The sequence below is a fragment of the Egretta garzetta genome, unplaced genomic scaffold, assembly GCF_000687185.1.
Source record: "Egretta garzetta isolate BGI_Z169 unplaced genomic scaffold, ASM68718v1 scaffold439, whole genome shotgun sequence".
Taxonomy (NCBI): domain Eukaryota; kingdom Metazoa; phylum Chordata; class Aves; order Pelecaniformes; family Ardeidae; genus Egretta; species Egretta garzetta.
The window spans coordinates 1506233-1525402 of record NW_009260803.1 but is presented as its reverse complement, the minus strand read 5'-3'; positions in this window follow the sequence as shown (position 1 = coordinate 1525402).

Below are 19170 nucleotides of genomic sequence, written 5' to 3'. Positions count from 1 at the left end.
GGGACCAGAGGAGGGCTGTGGGCACAGAATGGATTTAGAGCCATAATGAACATACATCCTAACAGGGACACCTGGAAAGTCTGTTAATTTCTAGGGAAATGGGTCTTCTGAACCATACAGTTTCCAGGTGTCCTTGATTGAGTGGATCTGTCTTCTGAGTGACTGAATGTGACTGATGATGCACCTTCAGCCTCCAGCATTGAGCTCAGTAGGGTGGATGCACCCAGGTGTTCAGCCAGAGCTATGCCCTTCCAGTTACCAGAAGGTCCTGAATTCAACGAGGTGGTCACAACGGTTGCTGATTCTGAGCGGTGTGATCATGGCTTCTCATGGGCATGGAGAGGACAATGCACCCAGGAGGGACAGAGTACAAGTTCTGTTTGTGTTTTCTCCAAAAAGCTCATTCTTTGAACTTCTACGAATCTAGCAAATAGCCAGGAAGAAGGAAGACCCCCATGCACAGTGTAGGCCAGCAAGCCCCTGCCATGCCCCTGCATGGGAATGTATTTTTGCTTGCCTGCCTAGGCTGGTGTAAAAGCATGTCCCCAATCTTGCCGTGCAACCCCTGTTAAAAATGACAGCACTGGACAGTAGGTTTGTCTCTGAATCTGCAAGGGGTTGGTGGAGCTGCGATACCGTCCTCCTGTCAGCCACGCCCTGTGCCGGGGGGGGTGACACTATGCCAGCTACACCCTGTGGGCTCGGGTGGATCCACCAAAGTTGCTGTCCAGGTGGATCTGGTGGAGTTGTTGATGAGCAGAGGCCTTTGACCTGTTCACAGTGGAAAACCTATGACCACACATCGTGTTTACCAGCCAAGGGACTCAGAAACAGTTAAAATAATGTAACTAACTGGAATATGAAATCAGACAGAAGTGTCTGGATTGGAGAATGAAAACTGCATGCTTATTAAATTGATAGAAATAATTTTTTTTCCATTGTTGAGAAGAGAGAAATAACATGACTGGTATGGGCTTGCTAGAAATGTATTAGCATTGGCTAATAGATACTTGTTTGTTTTGAAAATGTTACACTGTCCCACTGCAAACATCTGCTGGTTGCATATCTCCCTGGAGGGTTATGTCTCTAATAGCAGCTCAGCTTCTTTAGAAAGTGCTGGAAGAACCACTGGAGAAAATGCAGCTCACTGTTACAGAAGAAGTAGAGGCCTATGATTTTAGTACTAAGGGGATGTGCTCGCAGAGGGACTGTGTAAAGGTCAGAAACAAACTCTCCTGCTGAGCCGTGGCAACCGGTTTAGTCACTGGGCCTGGCTCCCCCTGCAATTTTTTTTAAAAAAAAAAAAAAAAAAAAAAAAAGCAAGATTAGTCAAAGGAGTCAGTAAGAAAAAAAGTGGTTCACTTGCAAATTGCAAGAAGGGTTGGAAAGATGGGAGATTGCCATGGTTGACTAGCTTCCTCAGAGGTGGGTAGCGGTGTTGTGTGAGTAGGGGTTGAGGGTTGCCGAAGGCACTGCTGGCAGAAGCACTTCCCTGCCAGACGTGGGCAAAGAGCTGTGACCCACACCTCAACAGCAGCCTGGCAAAGGTCCCGTACGCCTGTATCACCCATGGCGGGCAGAACTGATATTGCCTCAACCCTGCTCCCCTGCTTGAGAGCTGTAATGGCAGAAATTGTAGCTGAGAACCAGGAGGCTTCAGGTGGGAGGACAGAAGCTAAGACTGAACTTGGGAGAAGGAGAATATGGAGCCAGGAGAGGAGGACATGGCAATACACACTCATTTCATTGTTTTCTTCACTCATTTTTTCATCAGTTCTCCATTCTAGACCTATTTACCACCAAGGTTGTGTCAGACTGCTCTTCACATAGGCTCCACTGCTGATTGACTTACTGATGCCCAAATAAACAGCTAGAACATCATTGATGTACATATGGATTATTTAAATAGGCTTGTGGTTAAAGACTATGGTTTGGGACTTGTAAAAAGAGTAACAGGAGGAAAAGGATTCAGTCTCAGTGATGGGGTAGCCCCTCAGAGAAGGTGGCAGTCAGAATCAGTTTTCATGACTGATAAGGTGCTGTCAGTGGTAAGTTAAAAGGTTTAAAAAAAAAGACCCAAACCAATAGGTCGATAAATAAAGGGGGAAAAAATCCAGGGAAAGCTGGCTCAAATTGAGATCCTGTAAGGAGAAGTCACGTGAGGGTTTCCCAGGAGTGGCTTTTGGGTAAATCCCAGGCTGGGGATACAGCCAAGCTAGACCACTGTTGACAAAGACCTGCAATGTTATATCTTTCCAGGATAAGGCATAAAATGGGCAGATGGCTGTGTCTTGCTTCATTGTGGTCTGGCCTGGATCCATGAAAGGTTTGTCTAGTAAAAACAGCTGCAGGAAAAGCTGGCTTCTGGGTCACTTGGGGCAAGTAGATTCACTGAGGCCCATGGAGGATGAGCAGTGCCTAATGGATGAAGAAGGAATAACTGCAAGCTTTTCACCCCAGCCCCAAATTATTGGTGATTATTGGAAAAAATCTGATTCTCATCAATCTGTTTTGTCTGATCTGCCTCATATATTTTATAAACACCAAAATACTATCTGGGGTCTAGCCTTCCATTTAAAATTTTTTTAATAGTTTGTCTGTAAGACCACACATGAATTCTCCTCCCCACCAAGTATAAAAGAGCATAGCTAGCTCCTGCAAAAGAAATGTCCCGCCTCTCTGGGGAAGCCTTGGCTTGTGGGGTCATGTCCCAGATACCATGTGTCAGATCCATCTGGCATCCATGGATTTGGCACAATACCCTCACAGAGGTAGATGAGAAGAAGGTCTTGTATTTGAAGTGGCTTACTGAGAGGTTTGGTCTCCCAGACTGGGAGTGAACGGCTGGTCTGATGATGCTCACTGTGCATTTTTGCTTTCAGGATCTAAAGTTACTCGTTCAGGTATGGCCTAGGGCCACCCATTTCCCAGTGGAGTGACGGAGCTGGTTTGCAAGGCTGTGGTCCTTAATGAGCTAAGTTAATTGGGGAAAATGGTGGCAGTTTCCACAACATTTACCGTATTCCGGGAATACATGTTACAGCACCTCCCCTACAAAACGGTTCAAGCGGAGCTTCAGGCTTCATGCTTGATTGCTTCCTGGGGAAGTTGAAGGCTATTACTACCCAGAGTACCACCATACCTCTTAGCAATGGTTGCAGGGAAGGGGAAAGACTTCTTTTCTCAGCCTACGAGTGCTCACTCCCTTTTCCTTCCCATGAGGAAACTGAGTCGCAGAGGATCAGGAGGCCGATATGGTTCCCAGATGGAATGTCTGGCCTGATATGTACTTTTTAGGACCTAAAGGCATCACTGGTCTGAAGCAAAGGTTAAACAAGAACTGTTAGCTTAAAGCAGTTCAGCCCAACCACAATTTATGTGATCCTGCCAAAGTGTGGAAAGAGCTTGGAATAAACCTGAAACTATTGCCCTTAGAAAGGAAAACTTCCAAAGCATGGCCACAGATTTCGTAGGACTGAGCAACACACAGCTTTGGAAGGCATAAATAATCGTGCTGGCAGATGCTACTTGACATTACCATTGTCTGGTGCTGTCTGCAGGTAGGGCACGGTGTCTGCTCTCTGGCAGATCAGGTCTCCTTTGGGAGGTCCTCAGAGAACAGGCAGTTACTTCTCTATTCCCTTCTCCACAGCCTTTGGGGAAAACGTGGGGGCATGCCCTTTGGGGCCTTCAGCATAGTTCTCAGGCAATGGAAAAATTTGAAACGCTGATTAAAATGAAGTTGAGGGCTTAAGCCTCAACCTCCACAGAGCCGGAGCAAATGAATGTTTCTGACAGCGTCCACAGCAAAGACCTCTCTGTTGTGCTGGTGTATGGTGGGAGAGATATAGGACATGGGCTTGCTGAGAGCCAGATAGCAGTGAACATGCATGGAAAGGAGGGTTGTATGGGAGCGTGTTGCTTAAATGGAGCTTTTGCCATGTCCCCACTGTCTGTAAGGTGGACTGGAACAATCCTTCCACCTAGTCTGTAGGCAGCTGGACGGTGTTACCTTGCTGCCACATGCTGACCTCTGTCAAATGCAATTTGATTTTTTTAATTGCAGAGTTCCTTAGGGACACTTTCATGAATGTACTGATGTGCTTTGTTTAAAGGAAAAAGAAACAGTTCTTGGAGGGTCTGTAAAGAGCAATGTATATAGAGTGTCTATATATACATATGTATGTATATATGCATAGTTCCTTGATTTAGCGTATGGAGTTAAGACGGAAAAAAGTACTTTCGAATCTACCAACCTTGAAAAGCTTTTCAAAGACATATTAATACAGAGCCAAAACATGAGAAACTGACCTAGGTTGGTTTATACATATGAGCAAAAATATTTACTTAGCTAGTAAGTATTTGATTAACCTTTGTTTATTGCTTCAAGATGAGAGACAGTTAAAATACAGGAACTCATGGATTATACTTTTGCTTTTTGGCTAATGTTCACTTCCTCCACAGAAAAAAATACAGTGTAGTTAGGAAAAGAATGTATTTCTTTCTCATCTCAATATCTGTATGTCAAAGTCCAGAGCTGAACTCAGGAGAAATGTACCTATTCCTTTTTTTGGTTGGTTTTTTTTTTGTTGTTGTTGTTGTTTAAAACTAAAGCAGAAGACAGTTATGAGCAATGTAAGGCCATGCATCACATCACTCCCCTGATGCAGCAAGCATGGAGCTAGAGGCAAAGGCATGTGCAAAGCTTCTGCTTTCTGAGTTGGAGACAGACCTGGATTTTTTATTCGTAATCTAAAACTAACCAATGTCAAACACTGAGCCTTTTTAGGCACTTTCTCTAAGGCTTTACTTTACAAGATGTTTTACACTTTCAGCTTGCTTATTTCAAAGGAAGGACACAAACTTCTTTTCAAGCTATGTGTTGCTGCTAACAAGACCCATCTGCCACAGCCATCCGCCTTCCTAGCATGGGTTAACAGAGCGGCACTGCCCCTCCACGCAGGGTCCCGGCCTGTGCTGGTTGGAAACCTGCCAAGAAATCACCCCTTTTTTTTTCCCCTGCTATGTAATCCAGATTAGGAGTTCTTTTGTCCTGAATAATCTGATGGGAGCATGTTGCAATATGGAGGGGGCTGCCTGCTGCTGGCTGCCTGAACCACAGGGACTGAGGAGAGGAGGAGGCTTGACTGGGCTGAGCTCTACTGGCAGCTACAGCTCACATTGCGGGGGGGTTTAAGAAAAATGGTAATTGCTATGTGACCTTGAAGGACTGGAACATCCTTTGTGACAAAGGAGAACAAGACCTTTAATCTGGGTGTGAATGTAGCAGGGTGTAACCAACAAAACAGGCCTCAGCAGTTTAATTAAATTTTAGTTTTTCTTTTGTTTTGTTTTGTTGTTTGTTTGGAGTTTTTTTAATAAAATAATTGTGCTCATGTCGTGGTTTAACCCCAGCCAGCAACTAGGCATCACATGGCTGCTTGCTTACTCCCCTGCAGTGGGATGGGGGAGAGAGCTGGAAGAGTAAAAATGAGAAAACTTGTGGGTTGAGACAAAGACAGTTTAATAAGTAAAGCAAAACCCATGCATGCAAGCAAACAACACAAGGAATTCATTCCCTGCTTCCCGCTGGCAGGCAGGTGCTCAGCCATCTCCAGGGAAGCAAGGGTCCATCATGCATAACGATTACTTGTGAAGAAAAACGTCATTGCTCCAGATGTCCTCCCCTTCCTTCTTCCCCCAGCTTTCTATGCTAAGCGTGACGCCATATGGTCTGGAATACCCCTTTGGCCAGTTTGGGTCAGGTGTCCTGACTGTGCCTCCTCCCAGCTTCTTGTGCCACCCCAGCCTCCCTGCTGGCAGGACAGTATGAGAAGCTGAGAAGTCATTGACTTAGTGCAAGCCCTGCTCAGCAACAACTAAACCATCAGTGTGTTATCAACATTCTTCTCACACTAAATCCAAAACACAGCGCTATGCCAGATACTAGGAAGAAAATTAACTCTATCACAGCCAACACCAGGACACACCCCCAGCCTCCTCGTTGGTGGGGTGTGGTGAGAGGCAGAAAAGGCCTCGACTCTGTGTAAGCCCTGCTCAGCGGTAACTAAAACATCCCCAAGTTATTAACACTTTTTTGAGCACAAATCCAAAACAAAGCCCCATACTAGCTGCTCTGGAGAAAATTAGCTCTATCCCAGCCAAAACCACCACAGCTCAGTAGGGATAGACTGAATTAGATGGTTTGCATGCCTTAATAATTTGTCACTTGAGAGTCACTTTTAAATCAGGATTGTCAAGGAAAGAGCACTCTGACACCGTCCCATATGCCCTGGTCAGAAACAGATTTTGTTGTTGTAAACTGTTTGGCACTTGGAGCAGAAAGAGTCTATGTCTCAGGCAATCTTAGAAGCACAGGCTTTGCTTAGATCTAGTATCATAGTAGGATGTGGAAATGACCTAAGGTCTTTTCTGATTTTGCAGTGCAGCATTTGTAAAATAGCATCTGTTAGAAGGTGCTTTAGACAAAAATGTGAACACAACCACAAGTAACAGAAGGAAATCATTAATAGCAGCTGTGGTCACCTTTCAGGATGAATCTCCAAAGCCACATGTCCATCCTTAATAAACTCCAAATCAACTGGCAATCACAAAGGTGGCTTCACGCAGTGTTTTTCAAAGTATCCAGCACTGGCGTTTCTGCTGCTAGTGTTCACCCCCACCCAGGACAGCAGCATTGGAGACTCCTCCTTGCAAGGTTCAGGTTGAGTAGAAAGCCATATGGTGCACAATGCAGTTATTTAGCAAATGTCAGTCCTTTTTTTCCCTGGTAAACTCCTGTCTTGAGTTTCCTGGCTCAAATGAACTCTTTAGCAAAACTGGATCTGTAGGGTTCTTTTCTAACCTGGCTCAGATCCCCAGACAGCATCAAAGTCCAGCCCTACACATAGCCGTGGTGATGGAGGTGGAGGCCAGGTAGGACTGTCCACGGCCTCGTGCTCTACTGCCCCATGTGAAGGACAGTATCTCTTTTTTGTGCTCATGCCCAGGCTCATTTTATTAATACTTGTGTTTGCTTTTCTCACTGGGCACCTACACAGTCAAGTAATTAGTTAGATGGTAAACAGCCCCCCTCCCCCTTCCCACCTCTGAACATGATTTCAATTTTGAGGAAGTGGTTCAAACCCTGTAAAATTCCAGAAGGATTATACCTGGTGTGGTCCTCATTACCTGGAAACCCAGTGCTTAACAAAGGCAGGCATTTTTTGTTAGCTCTGCTTTGCGGGAGGGGGAACAGAAGCACAGGGAAATGCTGTGAATTATCCAACACTGCAAAGTGGTTTTAATAGGAAGCCTTGGATTTTGTTTTGACTTTTTTGATTCTCAGGCTGCTTCTATGTCCACTGCCAAGGTAGCAAAAGATTGCTATATTTCCAGAGAGAAATGCATTGTTTTGGGCTGAGCAAAACCCTGGAATGCAACTCTATTAAAACCCTTGGGCTGTATGATGGGAGAGCAGGTGTATTTTACTGTAAAATTTGCAATGAATAATAAAAATAATAGTAATAGTAATAATAAACAACTATTTTATTCCTTACTCTACTCCCCTTCAATTTCCTGTTTTAAAAGCTCTTACTGATTTCAAAACCAATTTGGGTTGGGCCTGTGATGAGCTCACTCATGGCTCTGAGGAGCGAGGAGATGCTGGGACACAGGTTGGAGCTGAGTGGTGATGGACAGCTCAAGAGAGGTGCCACTTCCAAGAGCCAGGTATTCAGCTAATGAATGTTTCCAAGTGCAACAGGGGAATCAGGTTGCCCAAGAGAAACAGCAAATACATATTTCTCCAGCATTTGCTGGGTCTTTGGCTCACCCCAGACTTGGCACTTCTTGCTGTTACCAGCTCTGGACATCCCTTGGTTAGGTACTACAGAAGTTTTGCTGTCCATGACTGTGTCTGTAAGAGTGCTGAGGGGGGAGGGTGCATCGCAAAAGGGGTTTGGTTCCCCCACTCCAGTGCACTCAAAACACAGTTTCAGTACAGATTCGTGCTTTACTGAATCCTCCAGATTCAGTAAATGTTGGATGAATGTTAAAAAAAACCACCTGTAAGCCTGGTCTGGAAAAATGTTTGGTTGGTTTGTTGGCTGGGGACCAGGCAGAGAGGAGCAGGGTTTATGGATGGGAAGCATCCGAACACAGGAGTAGAAATTTGGGAACGAGGTGAAACCCGGGTTCAAACCCAGTGCTACGCGCTGCTCGCTCGGAGGCCACTGGCAGGTTGCTTGACCTCCCTGTGCTCTAATAAAGCAAACTGTAAGTTTGTTTACAAGCTGAAAACCAGATGCTGCATCTGGGAAGAGCTGGCTCAGGCAAAAATCCTTAACACACATTTATGAGGTTTGTGCATCCTTCTCGGAGTGGTGCTGATCCCACCACCAGTCACAGCAGATGAAATTAAAGTGATCTTTGGAAATAAGTTTGACTTGGATTTTTTTTTCCTTATTTTTTCCTTATTAAATATTATTCTGATTGTCTTTGAAGGAAAGAAGTATGAGCTGAATTACTGTCTTAACATAGACCAAAACTCCAAGGAGCGAAGAAATTGCTCATCTTCCAGAGAAAGCTTTTAACACCTTGGTTGTAAGTCAGAGAATGGGATTGCAATAGTCAGACACAGATGTCTGTAGAGAGGTTCCTGCAGAGACTTCTGCCCTCAATGGCAATTGATAGGCCCTATTTATCACCAGTAAAACCCCGCAAGCAACAGCAACATGTCAGATCGTGCTTTTGGAAATAATTTGTCCTATCTGCTTTTCATCTTTCTATCTGTTCTTGGTAATTGGTGAGAAAAATCAGCTGCCTGCTTCTGACGCTTTACTTCCTTTCCTCCTCCCCCTGTACGTGTCTTCTCAGCTTTCAGCCCACTGGGGTCAAATCACCTTTGGGATGCTGGTGGGCTGTAGACGGTGCTGCAAGAAACCGCTGGAACCCCACATTAGCTGTGGGCTGTGCACAGAAGACCTAACAGGGAATAGGAAGAAGCACAGTCTCCAGAGGGACGGTCTCCAAATCTGCTCATGCACCATGTGACGAGGCGTGCAAGTCATGCTGCAAAAGAAGGTGCTGACACAGGGCTTTTTCTGCATTGCTGTATCTGTGACTGTGGTCTCTTAGTCATGATATTCTGGGCAAGTGTTAGACTATTTCATCTGTACATACAAATCACATGAATGTGGGTTTTTCAGACCAGATGTTGATACTATATGCCGAACAAATCTCATGTGCGTGTTTTCTGTTTTACTTTCTGAGTCTTGGGATGAATAAAGTGAAAATATGGTATTAATCTGAATTCAGAAATAACTTGTCACTCATGGTCTTTCTTCAAACAGAGAAGCTATGAAATTAACTAATCAACTATATTTTTAGCTAATTGTCATACTTAGGGGACATATTTGTGTAAGACAGGTCTTTTCTCCCTTCTAGCTGTCAAAAGAACTAGACGATTTTGAAAAGAAAAACTGTGCAAAGAGTTTCACTTTGTTCTCAAATTTATTTTCTCATATTTTGGTCAAAATGGGGAAAAAGAAGAACTCAAACATTTGTGAAGTCAGTAGAGAAGGTTGTCTGCATATGGTGGTGAACTGAGCAATATGGCTGAAGTAAGGGGAGTCACAGTTGCATAAAGTTTGTGAGCAAATGCAATAAATCTCTTTATCTTTGGAATTCTTACAGTTCAGTGATTTATGGCAATTAAATACAAACCAAGTAAAGAAATAAATGTTTTGGGCAGATAAACTTTATGGGAAGATTATGAGCTAAGCATACGACACTATAAAGCAGACTCTAAACTGGAATTGTTGAAAGTCCTTTATAAAACAGCATGATCTTTATTATTCTAATCCATCAAAATTTGATCATGGGACTACGTTTTTACAAAGAAAAGCAATTGCTACCCCTAATTAAGTGGAGCTGTGCTTATCTAAAAAAAAAAGGAAAACCAAAAACCTGGTAGAAATAAAGAGTGCAGTAAAAAAAGAAAAGTCTTAATCAAAACCCAGGAGCTATCTCATTGTTATAACTTTTATTATACGAATTTAAAACAAATTAGTAGGTGCTTTTGAAATTGAATACCCTTTTATTTACAGCAAACTGAACATTGTGCAGGCTGCTAATTTTTCATGCTGGGAAATGAGTGTATTTTATCAGGTGGCAGCCATTGACTTTAGTCAAACTAAATCTTGCCAGCTGGAGCCCAGCTGTTCCAGAACTATAAAGAACAGTGATTCCCTGAAAAATGTGGGCTGTGTTCAAAAGAAGGGTCTTTTTTGGGGGAGTGATGGTTAACTCATTAGTATTTCTTCATCTTTTCTGATTTTAGACCTTGATCTATGAACTCACTGGAGCATATACTGAAATCCCACCGTTACCTAGGAAAATGTTCAAATGCATATGGCACCTTTTCTCAGGAAATATAGGCACCGCATTCAGTTCATTGGACGAACCACTGGTTTCTCCAGCAGAGAGTGGGTACGATAGTAAGAGCAAGAACTGCTGAAGCATTACTTCCTTTCATGTGACTTAAACACATGCTTAAATTTAAGCACATGCTTAAGTAACCTTTCTGTACACGGATGCTTTCTTGACTCTAGACCTTAATTGCAAGCATATTTTTGGCAGCTGTTTACATGTCTGATTCAACTGAGTGCCTTTGCTTTGCAGGTTTAACTTCTTCAAAGTACAGCAAAATGGCACAAAGCTATTTGTAAACACATCAACTCCTCCAGAAGTGGAGGGGTGCCTTTGCAAAGGCTCATATTTTGGTAGGAAGAATATGTCCTGCTTGCAGGGTTTCAAAAATCTAATTCACCTCCAAGACTGCGAGTAAGATTGGCTTCTTTCGAAACTGCATTTAATGGTGCAAGCATGAAATGATCAAACCGATTTATATGGGGCCATTTCATTTAATGGATGGGAGTTTAAGCCAACTAAAACCTGTCCTGAATTAGTTCATCATTGGAGGTATTCACATGCAAATTTTGCAGCTGTAGATCCAAATAGTTAAGGTGTTTAAGAGCTATTGACTGAAACAGATGGAAAACACTGCTTTTATTCAGATGATTTAAGAAAACCCTTCACAATTTGGGCTAACAACAAACAAAAGATGAACTGTACCAGTGAAGGCAACAGCCCACCCACAATAAACTCTTCAAATCAAATACAGTATAGTCAATGTCTGCACAGGTTTCATAGTACTACAACCATTTTTTCCTGCAAAGCTGAAGTCAGTTGTTTATAAATTATTTCCACGATGATACTGAAGTATATTGCACAGTGTTTGGATTAACCCTTTATACATCAGATTGCAAAGCACTGAAGCTGTAGGTGTATTTCTAATTATCTCAGAGGGTTTAAGATCCTTTCTAATCCCTACTTCAATTTTACTTCTAGATGGTATTAATTAGAGGGCTCTACAGGAAAGGGATCTCTGCATTTCCTGGTGGTTATGCTGAGCAATAGTGACTCATTTCCCTTTCCAGGAAAATCTGTGAACTTGGTTGAAGCAAAAGGCTTATGCATAGCAGGTGTTGCTTTTAAAATAATGTGGCTCACAGAAGTCACTGTGAGCTTGAAAGGACAGACTCTGTTTTTCTTGTCCTCCCTACCTCACATGGAAAAAAATGTCAGGAACAGCTCAGGAAACCCAAGAGCCCTCTTTCCTCCCAGGCAGCATCTGTCATCTGAGCATGGATGGCCATGGCTGACCTGCCTACTTGAAGCTCCCTTTGTAATCAGCGGGCAGACACAGCACATCTTGCTCCAAAAAAGCCATCTCAAGTAGATCAGCTGCCTGGTGCCCAAAAAATGCAGAACTAACTTAACCCAGGGGTGTCCGCAAATAAATACTGTGAAGCCAAAAGCCAAAGAGCTTATTGGCCTGGCAATGTGTTACTGCATGATCAGGAAACACTCTTGTGTTGTTAACAATAATCCATTTAACAGCTCTTGCAGGTTCTCCACCATTTGAATAAGAAAAGAAAAAAAAACGGAGAGATGACACAGGCACAGTTAGGCATTGAGCTCACTGAATGAGGATCTGAAGAAAATTGATGCATGTTTTTGTCTCCCTGATTTCAGCTCTGTCCTTTGTCACAGCAATAATCTTGTCTTAATGTTCTCTTTCTGTGCCTTTCATCCCTTTTCCCTGAAGCTAGAAATGTTGGGCTAACATCCTGTGCCCCAATAGTCCAGAAATACCTCCTGGTGCAGTGAAGGTCCTCTGTCATCTCCTCAGCAGTCTCATCAGCTTTTCTTGATGATGGTCTGGGTTGCTGCTGTTGTTGTTTTGGGTCTGTCAGCAGAGGAGCAAAACATTGCCACTTCTGTGTCTGCCAGCTCCCCGTTTTTCGTCAGGACACAGGTCCCTTTTGGGTGAGTTTAGTAGCTGAGCTGGCTCTGCTTTGGGAATTGGTTCCCACAGTGCCAGTTGTGAGCATGGGTGCAACCATGGCAGCTGGGGAAAGAGCCTACAGGAAGGCCGCTCCCTACATTATCAGAGGTGAGACACGTTCCTGGAAGTGGGTCACAGTTAGAAGGGCTTAGGGTGCCCCAGAGTAGGGAAATGGTTTTATCGTTCTTCATACCCCAGAGGCTTGGGTCCTCCCCAAGCAGAGAAGTGTGAATCGTTTGGTGAATTGCCATGAAGCATCCTAGGTGCACACCCATGTGGTCTCCTCCATTGTGGCTGGTGTGGACAGGGTGCCCCTTCTCCACCTGTGGCTGGCCATAAGCTCTTGGACTTCGTCTACCCCTCCTTATTGCTTCAGTGGCAGGCTAGCTAAGTCAGAGGTGGTTTTCAGTGGAGCTAGTTATCCTTCAGCTCTTATTGGGCTATTTTGGGGTTTTACATGGAATGAGCTATAACAGCAAAATTTAAAACTATTATTATTTCTGAGGGAGTGGCTCCTGTAATGGCAACGAATGGTGATACCATTATCACCCTACTGATGGCAGCTCTGTGATCCAGCGCTGCTGCTTGTCAGGAGTTCCTTCTTGCCTGAGGGGTCAGCAGAAACGCTTGTAATTGTACACTTCATATTCTGTTGTTACGGCAGCCCTGGACTTCCCTGTTGCTGGCACTGTGATTATGCATACAGTGATTAAGCAGCTAATGGGGAAGTCTGGTCTTCTGGTTAAGCCCTGGACTGGAGGGTCGGGTTGATGTCTGCACCCCATGCAAGGCTTATGACCTCAGGAAAGCCACTTCCTGCATCTCCATTTTCCCACTGAGAGTATTATTTTTATTTTACCTCACTAGGGTGCTGAGCATATTCCTTAAGCAGATGGCATTATGTCAATAATCCTCCTTGGTGGAGGATCTGTATGAATATGGATCTCATCACAAGTGTTTGGACTTCACCTCTTCTCTGTGGTCGGATGACTCCAAAATAAAGTGTAGCTATTGTCCTTTTTAAGCATTGCACCCTATCTGCTTTTTGTCTGGCACTGAATAAAAAGCCTTAGCAAGAGCAGGATTATTTTTTTTTTCCAGAGAGCCACATTTAAACAAAACAATGATGCACTGAAATTTTAAGAAGTGCATGTTTATACTCCAGCTTAGGTGACAGCAAGGGGAATGGTTTTGCTTAAACAGAAAGCCTCAGAAAAATCTTAAATTCCATGAGCCAGTGCAGATGATATCTCTTGGTACTTCTCTCAGGACTCCAATGACCAGAGGTTTGAGGCAGATCTCCCAAGCCTTTCCCCTGCAATGTGTTTCTCCAGGGAAACTGGAAGGCTTTTAAACTGAAAATTTAATTGAAGAATGGTTAGGCTTTTAAACAGAGGAAACTGACTGGGGCAGACAGAATGGGAGGGGGAAAAAAAAGAAGACAAAATGCAAAGGTTTGTATGCAGTTCCCTTCCCTGCTCATGCTGGCCCTGCCAGCCAGTCCCTCCTTCCAGCCAGCTCAGTGGCTTTGCTGGTAGCAGGAATTTTGTCTCAGTCCCTCCGTCCCCAGAGGCCCAGCTGGTGCTCCATGTCCCCTGGCGTTCCCCATCCCTCACTGATGCCTGGCACTCACACCTTCCCTCTCCTGCCTCTGCCCCATGGGGCCCCAGGAGGAGAAAATGTCACTGCATCCTCCTTTCCAGATCTCATGTAACCATCTGTGAAGAGCTGCAGCTGGTGGGTTACCAGCAGCAAGCAAAGGCAACATCCGCTCCACGCAGCAGCATCCCCATTTAAGCCGCTACCGTACCCAAATATTTTCCGTGTTCTTCAGCTCTGTGCACAAGCAGTCCTTTCCCAAAGGTGCAGAACAGTCCTCCAGGACTTCCTTTAACAAAGAAAGAGGTTTGTTTATTGGGTTTTTTTTGTTGTTTTGGTTTTTTTTTAAAAAAATCTTGCTTGCTGTGATTTCAATAGTGGTAGAGTACAAACATGTCTTGGCAGATCTTCAACTAATCTAAGTAGCCAGACCTCTACTGACATTGGCGGACATGAACAAGTCACCACATCTGAAGACAAATACTAGAGGCTCCATCCTGCTGACACAGAAGATAATGGCAAACCTCCTGCTGACTTCATAAGAAGTGCAATATCTGGAGAGGTTTGCTTATGTGGACTCTGGAGAACTTAAAATAACAAATACATTTCATTCTTTCCTATGCGTGTCCAAATGTGAGGTCACTTGTTTAATTACGCCCCTATTCTTATTCTATTGGGTAATGAGGGGGGGACAAAAGAGAGTTTGCATTTGCTTATATCACTGGATTTTTCCCCAAAGCTAACACAATAGCACTAGTACGTTTTGCTCCCAAGAAATGTACCAAGCCAACAGGAAAAAAAATAAAAAGCCCCAAACTGAATAGTTATAAAATGTTATTGAAAGGATTCATAATGAGTTCCAAGGGGTTTTATTGAATGGCTTTAGGAAAGCTTAATTCTTTAAAATCATTTTTGAGGTGAACATGTGTTTAAATTATATTTCAATAGGGTTTAAAGGCCTCCAGTTATTACCATTGTTCGGTGAAAAGCTCCTATATTTTTCAAATGTACCCCTTAATTCAAATCTTTTCCTGCAATTTGATTTTGAGCAGGAAACTGATTTTTAATGCTGATTACTATTTCTATGAATCTCAGGCAGGTAAAAGAAGAAGTTATTAGAAGAATTTTATTTTGATGGCCTATCAGCTGCTAAAAAGCTTTAAATGACGGTGAGTGCAAAATGGCGCAATTAAGCTAAATGAAAGTCTAAAGGCTGTCCTTCCAGGCTCTCCAAATGTTGTACGGCAAGCCTGGTTGTTTGAAGCAGGATGTTGTCACAAATTGATGTGAAGATGAGGTGGCTGGTGTGCGCTGGAAAGGTGTAGGAAAGAGGGATGCAGTGGAGGGAGCCATGGTGAGCTGTGAAGGAGCAGGACACCGAGCTCCCTCACTTCTCTCTTTACCAACATAACCAAACCCAGGCTGGGTTTATTGCTCACTTTCCAGCCTCTGCTCCCAGTGTCTGGGCCCCATTCCACAGTCTGTTCTGTTCCATAATATTTGTGGAGTTCTATAGCATGACATCTAAAATTTGGCCCTGGGCTTATTAATTGCAGGAGAGCGATGGATGGGGAAGCACGTATAAAGAATAAAGACCCAAATGGATTTGTTACTTCCCACCTAAGAGCAGGCTCACTTACCTGTCAGCCTTCATTTCTTTTGGCAAAAGCAAAATATCTCCATTTTCCTCTTGTCTTACACACTAACCAATCCGAACCGAACTACCACCACTTCTAGTGGAAACAAAGACGCTTGCAGGAGTTACATACCTATAATCTCACTGTATGAATATGAAAGGATTACTTTTCTTTTATTACCTAGGATCCCTTCAGGCCAGGACACGGCTGGGTTGTCTCAGGTATGTGCCATAAGAAGGTTGCTGTAGCAAGCCCTTCGGCTAAATCTATGAATGTACAGCATACTCGTCTGGCTTTCATAAGGAGGATTAGCATGTCTAATCGAGAAACGTTACCTGTTGTTTAGTCTCAGGCTGCAGGCGCAGAGTCATTCCAGCACATGCTTGACTCCCCTTCTGATATTCATATCTGAAGAAAACTGGCTGTTGCAAAATCCTACTGCAGGAGGTTCCCTTGTGCAAAAAAGAAGGATAGTTCCTTACAAGAATTGTCAAAAGATTGTATCCCAACCTCAAGTATGTTGCTGCCTTGGCTCGGCTTCTCTGCCCAGTTTAGCAGAGGCTCTGACCCTGGAGATTTTCCACTGCAATTGCCAAAGCAATTTGAGAGTGGAATATTTTGCAAATGTTTTGTGACAATTTGAACTTTTTGGAAGAACAGCAACTAGTACTTTTTCTTTGGATTAATGACTACTGTGCTCTCTGTATGTTTATTGCTAATTTAACTAGTTCCATTGGAGTCCTTTGTACTTACAGAATCGGTATATAATTTATTATTGCCCCTGCTCAGAGGCAAATGCAATGTATATCAGATAAGGTACAACACAATGAGGACATAGTGAACAAGGTAAAGTTAAAATCATGCAGCATAAAGTTGTGGCTGTGGCCTCAGTCATAAGGTTTTTGTCAGTTTATACAGTTTGTCATGTTAGCCAAGAAATGGAAATGGAGATGACAAGACAGGTCAAAAGAAGCACACTTTGAGATGTAGAACAAAAAAGACTTTTTAACATAGCTTTAATCTTTAAGCTATTGTTCATTTGTGGCTGCTTTGCTGCAAGTTCTAACGTACCTAGGTCTCTCATCCACATAATTTTAACCAGCTTCAACTTTGTATCAAGGTCAGTTCCTGGGATGAGAAAATAATTCGCTTTTATTCCTTTGACTGCACTGGTATATTTTAATTTCACATGATTTTTTTGGCCAAACTAACTCAACCACACAGAAAAGTGAGATGCCCTAGCCTGGTCTTGGGAAAACCAAACAGATATCTGATCTGAGGCTGACATCTTTCTCTCAGACTGTTGTGTTTTATTTTGTTTTCCCCAGACTTTTAAAGTCTTTCCTTTGTGCCTTGCAGGTATGTTTCTGCTCCTCTGATATCAGAAAATGTGTCTGAACCTCCTCACTATTAGGGCAGTTTGGGGCAGAGCAGTTACCACACTAGTCCCATACTAATAACAAAGCATCCTGGCTTTGACAATGAAATTTGACTGCAAGTACCACTTTAAGAAATGAAACAATTTCTGTCCCTGTTCCCACTACAAAAGCTAGTTGTCAACCATATGCATCAAGAGTGCTCCTTGCCCTTAAAAGTTGCTATTTTTCCATTTTTTTCCCCCTCAAATCCTCTTAGCATTTCAAAAGTTCTTTTGATTCACTTGTGAATACAATAGCCTTTTATTTGCCTACACCTTGATTATAATGGAGTTTCCTGGAGTGGTTAAAGGATTCCTCCCCAGGGCATTTGTCATTCCTGTGCTCCAGACAGTGTTTGCACAAGTTCCCTTTCATCCTCTTTCCCATTATCTGTGACTTCTGCAACATTGAGATCTCTTGCACAAGACCATCACTAGTACAACAGCACCATGTATAATTTTGAAAGTCATTCCCTGTCATCTCCTAATTGCATGCTCATATTTGGGAAAGTCTCTTGGCATTTTTCCTGGAAGCCAATATTCTCCTGCAGTGCTGGTACCGTCCCTGGCATCAGTCTGATGTCAGAGCCCATGGCCTTTCGTTTGTGACTCTTTGCTATGCGCACACGTACCTGCTCTCTGTGCGAGCATGTTTAATAGCACTGCTAAAACTTTTTAAAGGGCGTACTCATTTTAGGCAGTTTAATGCAGGGTTCATCACATTCAAACATTTACTAGAGTCAGGGTACAAGGCAGGTCTCAGAGCCTGAGGATCTGCCTGGGACGTCCTTTGATCACCAGCACTTTGCAGTCTGGAGATCTTCCTTACAGAGCTGATGCAACATGAGTTGATGTTCTCTTGTTGTTCTCCTGTTGCATGTCACCCTTTTTCCAATTAAATGCAATGGAAGTGGGCATTGCTCTTCCATCATGTCCCACAGATGCTGTTGGGATGCACCCCACCTAGGAGGAGGAAGCTGTCCTGAAGGGCTGCGAGCCACATCCACACAACAGGACTGCAGCTCCTGCTGGACAGGCAGAGCTTGGCAGTGTAGCACGGTTTTGGTAGCAGCCAAGTTTCCTGCCATTCAAAAGGGCCAATTATTTCTGATTAAATTTAAAGCGAGAAGGCTGAAGGCTCCAGAAACAAAATCAACTCCCAGAGCTGAATTGCCATGTTACTAAACTTTGGGGTGTTGTGAAGGGGGCCTCTGATTCTCTATAGAGCTGGACCTGCTTTGAGCTGCTCCTCTGCCCGTTAATTGAACAGACTCCTGGGCACAACAGTTTAAGGAAAGGGAGAAGGTTGTCTTTTAACAGCTAGGTATTGTTCATGCAGTGTATGCAGAGAGTTTTCCCAAGGAATAGTTTTCAAGACTATTAAAACTTTTCTTCGGTTTTTTTTTTGACAGCTCTGATAACCTGAATCTCTCTGTCTCCTCTGTCCTGAAGACTCTTTTCTTACTTCTGTAAAGCAATGAGTATTTCCAGTCTGGTTTAGGTTTCTGATTTCAGCTAGTATGTACACGTGTGTAAACACTGTCATTTCAGTGTGGATCTCTTGTGGTGGTTTTCCATGCTTTAAGTATTTGGCATTTCAGTCAAAGGCTGTTCCCAGGTGAGGGAAGGTCAAGGAGACCTCTAGTGACAAGCCCTGCGAGTAGGATGCTTTAGATGCTTGGTGCTATCTATCGTGAAAACTCACATTTAATATATAGTAATGTTTGCATGAGAAGTAAAACTATTTGGTTTAAAAAGAGAAGAAAAAGAAAAGGAACCAGTCTGTTTGCACAAGCGCCTGTCTATGGAGGCAGAGGAGGGTTTCCACTGGATGGCATGGACCACGTGAGAGGGACAACGGATGCAGCCAACCTGCTGTGCCTCAACAGCAGTAGGCAACTTTGGATGTAGCACTCTCTTACATTTCCTTTCTAAAGGCTAATTTAAACCTCAAAACAATATAAAACCCTTGAACATTCACCCGCTTCTGGGTAAAAGCTGCTATAAGGGCACAACCCAATGTTACTGTCTTAACTCTTGCATGCGACACACTACGGCCCTCCCATCACAGCATGTAGCACCTGCAAAGCACCGCAGTGGGAATA